The sequence below is a fragment of the Mustela erminea genome, chromosome 16 (genome assembly GCF_009829155.1).
Source record: "Mustela erminea isolate mMusErm1 chromosome 16, mMusErm1.Pri, whole genome shotgun sequence".
NCBI classification, from domain to species: Eukaryota; Metazoa; Chordata; class Mammalia; order Carnivora; family Mustelidae; genus Mustela; species Mustela erminea.
Genome location: NC_045629.1, coordinates 67,927,308 through 67,943,585, shown reverse-complemented (window position 1 = coordinate 67,943,585; position 16,278 = coordinate 67,927,308). Strand labels below are relative to the sequence as shown.

Here is a 16,278-nt window from a genome sequence, read left to right as displayed (position 1 = left end):
TGCTCAGGTTGTAGAAATCACCTCCTCTGATTGCCCACATTTAACTTCTAAGGAAATAGAGGCCCCTTGATATTTGGGGTTCAGGGGTCCTTAGAAGTTGAGCTGCTTTGACTCCAGCACAGGATGTCTGCCCTTTTGACTTACAGCTCTGGAAGGACTCTGAAGCAAAATATAGACTCCAGAGTCTACAAATAGGACGATAACAAAATAAGCAGTACTGAGATTTATTTTGTGCCAGGCCTAGGTGCTAAGGTGCTAGGTGCTGTTTAACCTCTGGGATAGGTGTTTTGCATATCCTTTTTTCACAGTTGAAGAATGCAAAGCTCACAAGGCAGGGATTTTTTTCAGAATAAAAAAAATTTTTTTATCTGTATCCCTACTGCCTAGATCAGTACTCGGTATATACTAAGTGCTCAGTATGTATTTGTTGAATGAACAAGCTCAAGATCACTGAGCTACTGAGCAGAGGGGCCAGCATAGGAGCTCAGGCAGTCTGACTTTGAGGCTCTCCCTCTGAACGGTTACATTATAATGTGACCTCCTTATGCATCTGTCCTTATAAGCAATAGTGCTTGCTGGTCATTGTATGTTTATTAGCGTTGTTGTCCCTTTCCCCCACATTATGAGTACCTTGAGAGAAACGGGTGACACAGTGTTCCTCCTGCAGTTCCCTGCCCTCCATTCCTGGGTAAACAGTAGGAGCAAATTACATGTTGATTGGCCATTTGGCTGGCCTCATACCCCAGAGTGTGGCAGGAAAGACAGCCATAAATTTTTGGTGGGAGGTTTGAACTTTCTGGGGCAGTTCCATCTCCCCACATGCCTCCTTTAAGGACACCGAGCCAGTGTTCCACTAGGGGGACCCAAATGCAAAGGAAAAACCTCTCCTGCCCTCCAAAGGTAATGCAATTAGGCCCACAGCCCTCAGGAGGGGTCAGCACTGGTTCGGCCAACGTCAGAGCTCCCACCCTGCACAGCTGTGGTTCTCCTTTCTCCTCGCCTGATGGCAGCTTTTACAGTTAGTCAGGGCTTTGGGAGCGAATTCCACCCCTGTGGGGCCAGGACTGCTCCGTTCCTGGGGCTCTGGCCGTTGCTGCAGTGCTGACGTAGGGTTTGTCCTGGGAGCGGAGAGGATGGGTTTTGAAGGGCTGCAACCTGGTGATGAGGCTACTCTGGTTTCACAGGGGAGGGAGGCAGTCCCAAAATACAGATCTTGTAAATGACAGGTACTTCATCTTCTCCTGCTGCCTTCCCTCCCTCTCTAAAATCGGGAGGCCCTAACCACGTCCATAGTTCAGTGTGAGGCCATTCAAAGCTTAGTGCTTCCTTTTCTACAGCAACAGGAACTGGAAACGCAGTTCTCACTAGGGCAGGCTGACTTGTTGAGACAGATAGAATGATCTATTTTGACAACGCATCTTACAGGAATGGATGTATTTGTGAAACGTTGGACAGTTTCATTTTATTATTATTTCTCAACACTGTGCTGTGGAGCACTTTTTCTTATTTTGAACAGCTTGCAAATATGCTACCAGCATTTGGAAAAATTCTCAGTTATATGTTTTCTGTAATAAAATCTTATTTTTTTCTATATTTCATTTCTGTGATCTCTAATTAAATCATTTGGTTAAGTTTTTATTGCAGGGGTTTTATTTCTTTTAAGATATAATCTTTTCCTTGAGGAAGAATGAGGTAGATGTTCTCAGTGAAACATATTTAGTATTCTAGAGTTCAAAGAGATTTTAGAAATTTTGGCATGGATCCAAAATGGCCCAGGCAGAGAACGGGTTCCTGGTCTCTTTGTACTGAAGATGGGGCACATGAGATGAAGGGGCATGAAAGCCAGGTGGAACCAAATCATTTTACAGACTTTCAGCCCTAGAAGAATCTTTAGAGATTTTCTCATCAAAGCTCATATCTGACAGATGAGAACACTGAAGTCCGGAGGGACAAAAGTCTTGCCTTGTCACACAGCTGATTAGTAACAAAGACCCACAGTCATCGGTCATCACTGTTTTTACTATCCCACAGACTTTTTGGTGTGAACTGAGCGTGAAAATTTTTCCCCCCATGGCCTTTCATTTTACATTAGTCTGCCAAGGAAGGTCTGGAATAAAGAAGTAAAGCAGAGAGACAAGGGACAAAGGGTTTTGACCATTGTGTGATTAAGATGTTCTGGTGACTCAGTGCTCTGTGATCTGCAGATGATCCAAAGGGAAGTGATGAGTAGCTTTGTCCAGGAGAACACAAAAGGCCAAAAGAACCTCTGGAAGGTTTTATTCAAGGACAGGGGCACACTCAACAAAATCAGTTCAATAATCATGTAAGGAAACTTAGGTAGTAGATGCTAACAACCATTCTAGAAAATACCACGCAGCATTGTCTACATCCTTAAGGTTCTCTAAGCACTTTTCCATATATCCTCTCCTCATTTGGCCCTTCCTGTATCACCCAGGGTTCCTGGTAATTCTGGCTCACCTGGGCATTGAGAGGACTTTTTTAGAAAGGGAATGGGTTGGGGGAGGGCCCAAAGTGACAGGACCCAGAGCTGCTTTGCGACAAGAGAATAGGAATGAAAGGGCAGTTTCTTCAGGGTTCTGCCTTTGCTCTGCCTTGTCTTGCCTTGTTTTCAGTGTGTTACTTTGCTTAGGATCCCCGTTCCAGAGTGAATGAGGGTGTCTGATTGGCCCAGCCTGGAGCACATGATGCTCCTTGACTATTGAGTGTCTTGAGGGGAATATTGAGGCATCCTGATGTGCAGGTCATTCACAGCTGTATCCAAAGCAAATTCTAATGCTCTTTACAGAAGAAAGGGGAATAAGCAACACATGTTCCCTGGAAATTAAATGATTACCTACATGGTATAAATGAGAAAGCTGAGGCCCAGAGAGGTGAAGTGACTTGCCCAAAGTCACACAGCTATATATTACAGAGCAAAGTTATATCTCCAGAACCTGTTCTTTCTACCAAAAAGAATAGGTGAAATTTTTTGTTTTATTTTGTTTTTAAAGTAGGCTCTATGTTCAGTGTGGAACCGTGTGGAGCTTGAACTCATGACCCTGAGATCAAGACCTGAGCTAGAATCAAGAGTCCATCGCTTAACCGACTGAACCACCCAAATGACCACAAAAGTGGGTGAGGTTTGTATTAATACAGTCCCTTCTCCTTTCTTACTGCTCATGTCCTGCTGGCTCCTACCACTTCTCCAAAGGGGTCCCATCCTTCCGTCACCTGCCATCTCTGGACTATGAGGCTGATGCTCTTATTCCCCCTCCATTCCTAGACCCCCAAATTTCCTAGTACCTGTGTAATAAACTGAGGAATGTGTCACACTGTGTGCTAATGGAAAGAATAACACCTGGGTGGGTCTTGTGACATTATGTCAGCCCTTCTTATTTCACTGATGTACTTATTGCCATGGATCTGGAGCTTATTGTTGTTGGAGGGAAGCTCAAGGAACCAATGAAGTCACCTATGCAGGTTTCTGTGAGATGGAGTCTGCACACAAGTGGGGCTTGGTCACAGATTCATGGCCCCATTGCAATACCATTGTTACTATGAAGTGGAAGAAGCTTTAGGGACAATGATTCAAAAACATAGGATTCTCTGTCTATAGAAAAAAGTCCACATTCCTTTGCTTAGATCTATCATAGGCCACTTCTGATGTCTGGGGTGCTGGTTGTGGAAGGATTCTGAATCTCTGGGAATGGCGGGAAATAATTACAAGTTCCACTAGTGATGTCTGCTGACGGCAGAGAATGAAGAGGGTGGTGTGTGTGTGGGAGGCGGGGGTTGATGTTCAGACTGAAGCTCTCTGTGTTCTTTCTCCAACTTACCATTCCCTTCCTCCTCAATACCTTTCCTAACTTTTGGTGCTATGCTTTGAAAATAGAGATCAGTGGAACTCTTTGTTCAAATGAAATTGTGTGTAAAAGCTCAATGTGTGAAATAAATAAAAAGCTGAGATGAAGTGGCAGAGGGCTTCAGACCCTCCTGTGGCTCTGAGGATGTGGAATCCCCTGGAACCATGCCTGTATCCACAGTCCACTTTCTGCTCTTCCTGGGACCTACTCCACTCTACACCCTCCCCCCCCACACCGCTTTCCCTGAACTTGGAACATCTAGTCGGTTCTTCAAGATCTCAGAGGTCACCTCTTTCCTAGAACCTTCCCCAATACCCTCTTGCTGGATAGATTCTCTCTGAAAGCCAAAGCATTTTTCTTGGACCACTCTTCTGGCTTTTATAGCTGCCCATTTGAGTACTGGTTGCCCTGATATGCTACAGGTACCTCTGGGTAGCTCCATGTGCGATGTGTATTCTGAGGTCTTTGCAGTCAATTTTGGTAAAAATGCTAGTATTTTTATGTATGGATATTTTTTACTTTGTTTTGGAGCTTTTGCAAACTCTTTGTAATTTTTGCCTCCTACCGCTACCTATGTTTCACCTTTCTGGACATTTTTTTTTTTTTTTAAATTGGGGTAGTGCTATTAATGGCTCCATGGAGTTCCTGACTTGTGTAAATTTAATTTGTGCTAAGTGCTTATTACAGTACCTGGCACAGAGTATGTGCTTGGTAAGAGTTAGTTATTACTATTATTGTAATTATTATTACCTCAATACTATTAGGATAACAGCACTTTTCTGCCTTGATATCATGCCCAGGTTCTTTCCTGAGGGCTGGCCTGCATTTTCTAGTCACTGAGATAGAGGAAGAAGCAAAGCTTTAGCCTCTTGGCTGGGATTTTGTGTGTATGAAGTGAGAATTAGTCATGGCCTCATTCACAATCTGAGAACATTTGCGCTTGTCACACCTGCCTGGAGAAGCCTGGATTCATCCAGCATGTTTTGTAATTCTCAGCTCTGGTCTCTGCTCTGGGAAGAGCTCAGCTTTGAATGTCTTGCAAAGTCCTCCTTGCAATGGCTCAATGACTTCATTCAGGAACTGGCTTCAGTCGAGGGAGGGCTGTTGTCAGGGGCAGCCACGTCTCCTCAGGCAAGGTTCTCCCAGAGTGACGGTCCTTGTCTGTTCCCAGCATGTGCCTTTAAACCCAAGCAGCCAAAAGAGTGTCATTTTGCTAAAGAGACTCAGAATCTTTCAAGAGACTGCTCCCTGGAGGGGGTTTGTTGGGATGCCAGGTTCTTGGCCGAAGTCATGAAGTGAATTTATAACCGATCTGCTGCAAAGGAAGCGTCCACCCTGATGGGAGGACTTTGGCCTTGGGTTTTGGATGTTCGTTGTTTGGAAGTACTTTGCTTCTCTTTTGTCCTCCCTGTTGGCCTTCACAAGCCTGGTCGGCCTGCATTTCCTAAATTTACCATGATCTTTCTCGGCTTTGAGTCTACCTAGAAAATGTGCCATCTCTCCTTCTCCCATACACCCTTAGGCTTTCTCCCCGTAAAAGTCTCTCTTGACCCCAAAGACTTTTGGAATACTCTTCCTTCAGTACCATGTACATGTCTACATCATGATGCTCCTCCCTCCGGCCATCACAGCCTGGTTCCTTGTCTATCTCTCCCACTGGAAAGTGGCTTTCATGATCCTGGGACTGTGTTGTTTGCTCATGGCTGTAACTCTGGGACCTAGCTTAGGATCTGGTCAAATTAAAAACAAAAAAGTACAAATGAATGAATGAAAACAACGATAAGTAAGTAAACAAATACAAGAATCAATAATAAATGATTATTTCCCTTTATCTCATTTCTGATGATCTAACCCAAGCACGAGAAGGTGAGGAATGATAGAGAAAACAGATTTTCAAATAGTCTTCCACAGTAGCCCCCTTCCAGTGATGAAATTGTGGGCAGCATCTCAGTTTCTGGAACAGATAAAAGCAGAACCTCTCTGTTTATAGGAGGAGGGAAACCCTATGTTCTCTCCCCTTCCTCCTCTGGGGAGACCTAGGCTCCTTGGGCAGAGCTTGAAAGCCATTGCCCCTAAAAGAGTAAATGTTGTTTTGAAAAGAACTGAGCAGAGGGAACACAATGCAGCTGGGGCTTGATTTTGTTATTAGTTGTGGCTAATAGCACTTATTATGCACAGGGCCTGGGCCAGTCTTATGCTAAGTGCTTTGTTTATGTCAAATTTTCATCCTCACAATAATCTCATGTGGTATTCTCTATGGTTATTTCTATTTTAGAGAGGAGAAACCTGAAGCATAGATTTAAGTAACATGCCTGTGGTCCCATGATTACCAAGCAGCTGAGTCAGGAATCAAACTCTGGATTATCTGCCTCTAGGGGCTGAGCCCTGAGCCTGCAGCCACCTGCAGCAAAGCAGCAGAACTGCCCATAAGAACATCTGCTGTCCACTGAGTGTGGTTGCAGCTGTGGTGGCACTGTGCTCTGCCAGTCACAAGCATTAGCTCATTCGATCCTTACCGCACCCTATGGAGTGGAGACATCATTGACGTGTTATCATTGGCACCAGTATCAACTCTATCTACCCTCCTCAGTGGGTTATCAATGTCACTTTTGCCAACAAGGGGGTCAAGTAAAAAATGATTAGCCCAACATTTGCATACATTTTGTAACAAGATGACCTTTTTCTTTTTCTTTTTAAAGAGAAGCACAGATTATTTGAAACCAACGATGCTAATTAGGCTTGGCTGCCTCAGCAGGATAAAATAAATCAACCAATCTACTTTTTGGAAGCAGAAGGTGGGAAAGAGGCTACTTCTGAGCTGACTGTGCACCAAGAGACAGATCCTTGTTTCATATAAATTGTCTATGAAAATTCCTCTAGATGAATGCAGGAGGGAAATCTGGCATAAGTCCTAGAGCAGGATAAAGATGTTCGAAAATCCTTTCAGAAATCATAACTTAGATGCTTCTCCCATCTGTCTCATTTCTGCCAAGAAATATGACCCTCTTTCTTATAGGATTTTCAAAGTACTAGAAGACTTCAAAATGGTACATAGAGTAAGAGGTATTACTGCTTCTCACAGTGGACAAACTAAAACCTCCTGGACCCTTATCTAACCAGACTTTCAGGGGCTGAGAACCCTGTGGTAAGAAGTCTAATGAGTTGAATTTATATTAATGGCTGTCCTTGTCCTGCCTTCCTTTAGGGGATCTCTGTGTATTATGAAGGCAGAAAGCTTAGTCAGAAAAGAAGGGACCAAGGGCAATGATAGTCTTTTTAAAAATCAAGGGGTTGAGATTATAAGGTTGTGGTGTTCATTAAGGCTATTCATAAATATTTGGTTCTGTTCTGGGCCGTGGTAGGATTATACTTCCCCAACCCCATTAAAGTTAAGCATGGCTCTATGACTTGCTGGGGGTAATAAAATGTGAGTGGAAGTGGTATGTATCAGTTCTGGTAGAAAATGTTAAGAGCTGATGTGATTTGCCATGTTCTCTTTCCCTTTGTCACAGTGACAGGCAACATTTGGGATGGTGGATAATTTTTTTAGACTGGGTATGATGGTTAATTTTATGTCAGCCTGGCTAGGCTACAGTGCCTAATTGTTTGGTCAAACCAGTGTAGATGTTGCTGTGAAGATTTCTTTCTTTCTTTCTCTCTCTCTCTCTTTTTTTTTTTAGATGTGATTAACACTTAGATTAGTGGACTTTGAGTAAAGCACACTACCTTCCATAATGTGGGTGGGCCTCATCCAGTCCTTTGAAGTCCTTGGGAGTAGACTAAGGTTTCTCAAAGAGGAAGGAATTCTCCTCCAGATTCTGACATAGATACCCTGCTTGAGTTTCCAGGCTGTTACCCTGTAAATTCAGATCCAAGACTACAAACATCAATTCTTATCTGAATTTCCAGCCTGTTGGCCTGCTTCACAGATGCCAGCCCACCACCATGTGAACCAATTCCTTAAAATAAATCTCTATGTACCTATTCTATTGGTTCTGTTTGTTTTTTGTTTTTGTTTTTTCCTAATGCACTGGGTAAGGATGAACTGGAGCAGAAACCCAGCCAACTCATAACGGAAATGTAGGGTGAGCAAGAAATAAAACTTTGTTGTTAAAAGGTGCTGAGATTTCGGGGTTGTTTGTTGCTGCAGCACAAACTACCCTATCCCTACTGATACAAAGATTAGGTATAATCTGTCCCATTCATATACTTTTTTTCTTATTTTTTTTTTTTTTAAGGAGAACAACTGAATCTCAGTTGGAGATCATAATTCAACTTGACTTAAATGAACTCAAAATTATTCTAACACTTACCTTGTCTCTAAGTAGTCATATGAAATATCAAAACCAAATCTATATAACATTAGCTGAGAGGAAGAAAGATTGGAAGGAAATTAATATTAGCCAATGGCTTACTTCTGAACCAGGTACTAAGCCAGGTGCTTGGCATATAATATCTCATTTATTTCTAAAAGTAGTTTATAAAGTATGTGTTATATTATTTTATAGGTGAGAAAACTAGTCAGTGAATGCCAGATGTGAAACTTAGAGTCAGAATTATGTGTTCTAAAGCTCATGGTAATACTATTAATTAGGATTTTTAACAGCAGGAAAGGAATTTATTACGATACCATCAGGAAGCTCATAGAATCAACAGGAAGGACTGGAGAGCAGGTTCATAAAAGGACAGATACTCAGCCCCTGGAGTCTAGAAGTAGGAATGTTTCAGTGTTCTTGCTAGGAGATGCGGATGGAAGGAATGTGGTTATGCCCTTTCTGGTGTTTTATGTTTTGTTCCATTTCTGATCAAGTTCAAAGTTCTGAGTTCAGCTGGCTTACCTTGGAATTATGGGCTCACTTCCTGCCAACTGCACTGGCAGTCCCAGTAAAACCATTTGCCATCGGAGACAACTGATTCCTTAGGAGGACATTAGGGACTGTTTTCACAAAAAACTGCGTGCGTGTGTGTTGGGGGTGGTGAATATTAGGCAGCCAAAAAGGAAAGCAGTTACAGCTATCCTCTGCTTTTTGGAAGTTCGGGTTATGTCACTTTGCTCTTAGAAAGTACCTCCATGAGTACCTGTTTACGCTAAGGGAAAGAAACCGGAAGAAGATGTTCACTTTTACGACAAAAGGCGAAAAGCGTAAAGAGCGTTCTGCTTAGTTTGCAGCAGCCGTTAGACAGATAGCCAGACCCCACAGCGGCAGCCAGACCCGACAGCGGTAGCTCCGCTGGGAGCCGCCAGAGCTTTGACCTGTGTCTGGTGAGCATCTGTGCTTTATCTCGATTTATTTTGCGCCTCCATTAGCAGGATGTATCCTAAGGTATCCTAAGATGTATCCTAAAGCCCGAGAGAGGTTATTTCTTGGGTTTGGCAGTGCCCAAAAATGTTTCCGTATAAATCAAAAATGTTTCTGCCTTGGCTTTATGCTGTTTCGGTTTAACAAAGGTTTCACAGGAGCACTCCACCCTTTGGTAGCGGAGAAAACCAACCTGTTTATTGTTAGGGTCTGTGATCAAAGGAACGAGACTGACACAAAGCGAAAATCAAACAAAGCTTTATTTCACGCCAAGCATTGAAAATCAAACTGACTGGTAGGGGCCATCTCTTACGAAGAGAGGACGATGACCCCGACAAGGTCACTCCCAAGAAGGCCGCTCCGGATGAGGCTGCTCTGGATGAGGCTGCTCTGGACGAGGCCACTCCGAAGGAGGCTGCTCTCTGTGGCGAGGCTGCTGGCCGCGATGTTGTTCGCCGTGGCGCCGCTGTCTACAACTGCGATGACCAGGATGACCAGGACGACCACGACGCTCCCGACGACCATGATGACTACAAAGCTCTGACTCTCCCAAAGGCTACCGTAAGGGCTATCCCAACGGCTATTCTAACTGCTATTCTAACTCCTCCTACTACTCCAATGCCTATTCTAACTCCTATTACTCCCCCGGCCCCAGCCTCACAGACTAGTCTTTATAGAGGTCGTTGAGCCCGGCCCACACACAGGTAGCCAATGAGACTTCAACTCACCACAGTAAATATATGCGTGCCCCACTGATTGGATGTCTCCATCTGGCCTGCCCCGCCCCTATATCAGGGGTTTGCAAGTAAGTTCCTCTGGGAGGGGCAGGGTCAATCTAATTTTACAACCAAATGGCTCCCTTCGGCTAACCAGGCCCCTACCTTTACGATTTGGTTTGGCTGGTAGAGAGTCCCATTTTCTGCCTGTTGTCCTGATGTAACATCAAAGAGACCACCTCCATTCTTAACAATGCCCATGTTTGGGGGGGATCAATTATGGGATCACTAAATAACACCTCCTATACACGTCGATGTTGTTACTCACCTGAAGCCTTGAGTGCCAGAAATGGGACATTTCTGTAGGCCTAGAGAGCTGTTACACAGTTGTTTTTCTCTGGATTTGTGGTTTAGCTCCCAGCAGTGTATTTCTAAATTCATGAATAATTAAAAATTTTTTTTAAATTTTTAATTAAAAAATTTTAATTTAATACCATAAATTTTTAATTTAATAAATTAAGTACATTTTAATTTAAAATTTAAAATTATTATTTTTAATTAAAAATTTTTAAAGAATTATTATCTATGCCAGGGTGGAGCCCAATGCAGGGCCTCAACTCATGACCTTGAGATCAAGACCTGATCTGAGATCAAGAGTTGGCCCTTAACCGATGAAGCCACCCAGGCATCCCCTAAATTCCTGAATTGTTTTTATCTGATTGGCTATTACCTGGTTCTGCTGCCTAGAAATTATATACACACTTTGCTGATGAAGACTTATGCTATCTCTAGGTGACATTCTTCTTTCTGATGAGAATGACTAGGGTGACAGATACTGGAACAACTTCCAAGCTTTGTGCAGGATTTTGATTATTCAAGAGGTTGTATCAAGGGCTTGTGTCAAGTTGGATATAACCGTGAGCGGGTCTTATAGATCCCACTTCCTTGATATCTTGAATCTATGCATTGTACCTTCATTGCTAATACCTTGGTTCAAGCCACCACTATCTGTCACAAAGATTACCACCCGGGGATTGACAAAGGGCCTTCAGGGTTGGGTCTGGTCAATCCATTCCTGATACAGCAGAGTGATCTTTGTAAGGTGACAGTCTGATTACACCAGCTCCGTTGCTCTGACGGCTCCCTACTGCTCTTGGTTAAAGTCCAAATGCCTTCGCCTGGCCTGCAGAGCCTGCCTGAGCTGGCCTAGCTTTTTCTCCTCTCTTAGTGCTCCCTGCTGATGCCCTTTCCTTCTGAAACTCTGGGACTCAGGTCTTCTGCAGATCTTATTCCTTTGGTCTGAAAATCTATTTCCTTCTTCTCCACCAATTCCTACTTATCCTTAACTCTTAGCTCACCACTGGTAATAGTCATTTTAATAGCTCACCTATAGAGACCACTTACTTATATGCCAGATATCATGCTGCCTGCTTCACAGGGAGTATCTCATTTGATCTTTTCAGCCATCCTAGCAAGTAGGTGCTACTGTTACCATTAGCAGCCCTATTTGACAGATCAGATGGTTGGGGGTCAGAGAAGATAAATGCCTTGCCAGGATACACAGCTCATAAAAGGTAGAGCCAGGATTTGAACCTGGGAAAGTAGATGCAGAGTCTGTATCCTTCCCTGTGTTTCCCTGTCCTCCTTGTGCTATGTGGCTTTTTAAGCATTTCCTCCAGGCAGCCCTTGCCTGCTCTGACTTTCTTAGGTGCCTCTTCTCAGGGCTTGCATGGCGCAAAACCTTCTCTAGCACAGTCTTTATCAGCCTGTACTATAATGACCTGTTTGTTTTTCTTTTCTTCTGGAGAGTAAGACCCATGAGTTAAATTAAAATTAAACTGGTTTAAATTTAAATTTGGTTAAATTTAAATTCTGTTACTTCTGTTAGGTAGGCAGAGGTCTTGTCGCACAGTAGGTACTCAATAAATGCTGGTTGACTGGATGATTAAAAATGAGGTGTTGGTATTTAGGTCTTGAAAAGTTACAAATGCCTCCCCACCCTATCTTGTTCCTCAGATTATTCTCCACTGCCATTGATCTTAGAAGTATTTCTCCTACTGCATTAGCTTTTTAAAATTTTATTTAAAGATTTTACTTGTTTATTCAGAGAGCTAGTGAGAGAGAGAGAGAGAGAGAGAGAGCATGAGCTGGGGGAAGGGGGGCAGAGGAAGAGGCAGGCCCTCTGTGAGCAGAGAGCCTTATGTGGGGCTCCATCCCAGGACCCTGGGATCATGACCTGAGCCGAAGGCAGAGGCTTAACCCACTGAGCCACCCAGGCGCCCTGCACTAGCGATTAATATCCCCTCTTCTATGTCTTTGTCTGGGAGATTTTCTCCGTGAAAAGCTTTCTCCTTTCTTCCTGCTGCTAATTCATGTTCTTCCTACTTCAGATGCCATTAGGGCATGAAACTTCTTTGACTTACTCATGTAGCTTCTCTTAGCCAATTTCCTTTCAGCTGGGGACTTAGATGACTGGCCCTGGGTATGACTGAGACCCATGTTGTCCCCCATATCTGTCTTCCCTTAATTATTACAGAGATGGGCATATTGCCAATGATCACATGACTGCCTTTCCCAGTTCCCTTGTAGCCGGGAAGGAGACTTTTGATGGCAGTTTTGACCAGTGATACCAGTTTTGTGAGTGAATTCAGGAAGTGTCCTTACAGGAAGCACACAGATCTCTTTTCTTACTTTTCCTCCATTCTGTTGTCAGAGGTCTAAGCTGGAGCGCTAGCAAGCATCTTGGACCATGAGAACAAGAGCTATACTCCGGAGATGGTGGTGCGGTGAGCTGGGAGGAGCCTGAGTCCGGGACAGCTTCACATGGCTTCCATAGCATCCCTAGACTGTCTACTCGTGACTTCTTTTATATCGCCGTGCTATGCACTCTTATTTGTAACTTCTTTATTTTATGCAGGCAAACCCAATCCTGCCTCATAGGCTGGTCTGTGGGAGTCTCCACATGGTGAGCAGTTATGAAAAGGTGGATGGTGTCTCTAAGTGGCAGCTCTCAGAGGGAAGGTTGGGTTTTTCAAAAGTATTTGAGACTTTGACTTCTGGCTGTGACTCTACCCTGAACTGTCTACATACCCTTCACCTCACCTTTTTGGACCTCGTTCTCCCCTTGGGGATGGTTGGTTGGTGGATGAAGTTGGACGGTGACCTTCAAAAGGTCTGTGGTGACAAAGGCCATGTCTTTAAGACCAGAACTTCTAAAGACAGAGACCTGGACCAATGCAAATTGATTTGGAAAGAAAATTTCTCACATTCTTTTCCCCCTGAGACCTCCTGTGCCTTATTCCTTGTTCTTGCTCAGATATGCTGTCTGGGTCCTGACTTTAGACTGGGGGGGGTGGGATTTGCTCTGGAGCAAAGGTTAGTGCTGCCTATCAGTGATGGCTCAGACTCTGTTGTTCAGTCTTCAGGGGCCTCTCAGATCTGAGTCTGCGGTTGCTCTCCTGGCCTACCTGGGATTCTGTGTCTGTCAAGTCCAGTAAAAATATTTCCTTTCTAAAATCCTCTTTCTTTAATAAGCTCTGGACAAAAGCAAAGCTGGTAGGACCTCCTGGTCCCGTGTTCACACATGCCTCCCTCTACACATAATCATTGTGTGAGCTGTTTGTTCTTCAGATTTTCTTGACCTTCGTTTGCTCATTTAGACTGACTTCATAAGAGTAAAGTGTGTGTGCGCGAGCACGCATGCACGTGCGCCACAATTTTTGAGCGTTTGGAAGACACAGGGAGAAGAGTGAAGAGAGAGGGCAGGTGGTGAGTGTTCTGAGGTTAAAATCTAAAAATAAATAAATAAACAAGATCACATTGGCCCTGGTCCAGAACCTTTCTGAAGATGGTCCTGAGGCTCACACTCTATTTCAGGTGTCTTTGCATTAGGAACTACTCCATCCTTCTGTACCTGGGCCATCCCTGGACCACAATAGCTCTCCCTCCTCCCATGCTCTATCAGTGTCCCCATGGCAGACACTGGTGATCTCTGCTGCCTTTTCATCTGAACTGGATAGTGTCTCCCAAGCTGGTTTCAATGTGGTTTTCTCTTAGCGTCTACTGGTGTATTCAGGTTGGCTTCAGTCTGCACTGATTGGCTATGGTCTTTCTGGTGGAGTATGTCCCCTCTGGGGCAGGGACTGGCACCTGGTGTTGTCCTGAGTGGCCAGCTGCTGAGTGCATAAGGTGAGCTGGTGGACCCTGCAGATGGACTTGAAAGACATTGCTCATGTGCACCAGCCTTGTTCTTTATGGCTCAGCTCCTTTCTGGATGCCTTCCCATAGTCCAGCAAAGGAAGCCATGGGATTGGGGTTGGATGAATTAGTTTGAAGATCAGGTGAGTATAAGTGATTTGAGACATGTAACATTCTGGTGGTGGAAGGAGCCCAGGATCCAGAGAAGAGTTGGGTTCAAAGTCCAGACAGAGTCATTTTCCTTGGTTAAATACATGAAGCTATCCATTTAAAAAGTTTTCCTTAATAATAAAGTGGGGATGATAATAATGACTAGTTCCCAAACCGTTAATGTGTGAGCACATTAGAGAAGGAACGTTGGCTTTGTACCTGGAGGTCCTGGGTTTAAACTCTGCTTCTCTTCTTCCAGGCAAATCAGTCTTAGGAAAATCATCTATTTCTCCGAGTTTCCTTTTTCTGTTAAATCATACTATCAATAATTTTTATTTCAGAGTAGGTTATAATTATTCAAGGAGGAAACAGATGAATGTGCTATGATAATTATGCCTTTATTGTTATCACAAAGAATGGCAGTAATTAATTTCTTCAAAGTTTGTTACAACTCTTCATACATGACTCTTTCCCATTTGCAGGCATGAAATGAGTCAGTTTTCTTGAAGTACAGCAGCACAGATAAGAGAAAACTGTATCGTTTGTGGCAGTTTCCTGGGTATTTTGGATGTGGTATTATTGCAACAAGGGAATCCCAGTAGCAGGAGATGACACTTTGCCTGATGAGCCAATGGGCCCACCCAGCAACAGTGCTCGCTCCACTCCGACTTGTCCCCACTAAACGGTGAGTACAGGGCCACTTCTACAGCATAGACCAAGCATAGACACATGGTAGAATACCATGTGAATGACACCCCCTAAATGGTGCAGTGTACAGCTTGTACAACTGTATGTGGTGGCTCTGGCACCTGCTTGTCTATCCAGAGACTTTCAGATTTTCTCCGTCTGAAGTGGTGTCTGGGCAAAAGGTCTGAGTTTTTTTTATGGGGTTTTTGTGGTGCTGGAGGGCTATATTAGAATGTTTTCCTCACCTGGGTCACTGGGGGACTCCAGGACAAAGGCAGCATGTAGAGAAAAGAACTGGGAAGGCAGGTAAAATTTAGCAACCAGCAGGTGAACCCAGGTGTTTCTTAGATGAAGGGGTCTGAAGCAGCTATCAAAGTTGGAGGGAAAACAAACAAGCTCAGAATACGGAAGAACAAGTTCAAGTAGATAGAGTGCACAGTGAGGGTTGAATCAAACTCCTGGAGCAGACAGTGTTGGTCTGAGATTTGCTTTGATGCTCAGGTTGAAGTACAATGGCCAGTGAACCTGCCAAGCTCAAGGGCCAAGAATTCATTTTGCCTCTTTGTAACAGAAACCATCAAGCAATAGTTTATTTTAGAGATTTTATCTTCTCTTATTAAAGAAGACGAAAGATAGGATGATGGGGCTGGTTTGGTGTCCTGATAGGATCTTCCAGGAGTGAGAAAGCCTCCTTCTACCTTTCTGCTCAAAGGCTCCCATCTTAAGGCCACCTCAAGGTTCAAGATGGGTATTGGAGTGCCGGCTGTTACAGCAGTGTCCCGAGTCCTACCAGGACAGAGAATGGCAGGAAGGACAAAAGGGTTCACCTGCTGAGTCAGCTCCTATTAATCAATCCTGCTCGAAGACCCCATATTTCTGCTGAGTGTGTTGGGCCACAGTTAGTCTCATGGCCACATAGAGCTGAAAATGAGGTCAGGAAATTTAGAATAGTAGCTGGGTATGTTTCTGCCCCCAATAAAATTGGGACATTGTTCTAAAGAGGAAGGGGAAAATGGTTATTATGGACAAGTGAGAGCTGTTTCCCAGGGACCCTTTGCATATCTCTTTCTAGGACTATTTGTGTTAGAATCGCCCTTCTTAAAACGCTGCTAGCAGGGACAGGTGATTGTGCTGGGCAACTACTTAACTGCTCAGAAAATGCCAACTGGGTTATTGAATTAGAACATTTGTTAAACCATTACACTGATTGAAGGGCAGGGGAAAATATGAGCTGCTTTTTTTTGAAGATTTGGGTAGTTGGGGCCAGAGCAAACATTCCCGGTACATGGGCCTGGCTTGCAGAAAGGCCAGCTGGTCCAAAAACTCAGCATGGGTCAGAACTTGATCTTTCCTTTGTTGCCGCTT

General features: G+C 44.0%; 1 long non-coding RNA gene across 1 annotated transcript; it reads right to left on the bottom strand.

Moving 5' to 3' along the window:
• Positions 1–5,526: 5,526 nt before the first annotated feature.
• LOC116574732 lies at positions 5,527–8,628 on the bottom strand. Its single transcript, XR_004279463.1, has 3 exons — positions 8,494–8,628; positions 7,590–7,720; positions 5,527–5,593 (listed from the first exon to the last, which is right to left on the bottom strand). It is a non-coding gene; the product is annotated as an uncharacterized LOC116574732 (long non-coding RNA).
• Between the last annotated feature and the right edge of the window lie 7,650 nt (positions 8,629–16,278).